Raw genomic sequence first — 885 nt, forward strand, 5'->3', positions numbered from 1 at the left:
ACACGGCGCAGTATATCATCAACAACAACATGAAGTGACATACTAGGAATTCGACAGAAGTTGATGCTTATCAAAAGGACCACACCCAAACGAAAGAGCATAATCGTTCGCGTATTGCGACACGTCTGTTTTCCCCAGCGGTTTGTACCTATTATAAACACTGCAGACCAACTCAATAAAGGCGACCGACCAACGAGTGTTGCACTGGTTCGGCATGAGCCTTTTGATAGCATTAACTCTGGCAGCTTGTTGGTGCCAAACTTTAGATATCTCAGTGATGTCATCAGGGACACTACTCAGTGACAGCAGTGACGATTTGGAATCCACTGATAGAACGGTGGAAGCTGAAAATGAAACCAGTGTGGGGGGGGATATGCACATGGTCAATTCGGGACACCTGGGCGAGCGCGAGTTGACATAATGGATAATTTTTCTCTATCACCGCTTCAAACGATCACGTTTCTCACAATATATGTTCGTAGCAATGTTTACATTGTATATGCGAAGTATCAGGGCGATTATCATTAATTTCAAGAAAAAACGCGCATTTATCGCATTTGCATATCAAATTGGCACGCACGGTACATGTGTTGGTGAAAATATGGAAATTCTGAGAAAATTTTCAGGGAATTCTCCGTGGTTTCTCTACACTTCTACCCGAATTCATATGCGAACTTCTTTAATTAGCTTCGGAAACTCTTGAGCTCAGCGATCATATATTCCAATACTGGGCTAAACACTACGGAGTGGAAGAACAAATCCCAACAGACTAGGAATAAAACCGTTGAAATTTTATCGCTAATACAAAGTGTTCATTGGAGTTTCACGGGCGGCTGTGATATAAAAAACACTAGTGAAAAATATATTTCACGACTACTGCATATC

The 885-nt window shown here is 41.7% G+C and overlaps 1 protein-coding gene across 1 annotated transcript in view; it reads right to left on the minus strand.

Annotated features, from left to right (window-relative positions):
- Window positions 1-885, minus strand: part of Pmar_PMAR016766 (conserved hypothetical protein) — a gene marked incomplete at both ends in the record, with an annotated part of 4,669 nt that overhangs the window by 1,460 nt on the left and 2,324 nt on the right. The gene's annotated exons all lie outside the window — the stretch shown is intronic.

This window comes from Perkinsus marinus, assembly GCF_000006405.1.
Source record: "Perkinsus marinus ATCC 50983 genomic scaffold scf_1104296964394, whole genome shotgun sequence".
NCBI classification, from domain to species: Eukaryota; Perkinsozoa; order Perkinsida; family Perkinsidae; genus Perkinsus; species Perkinsus marinus.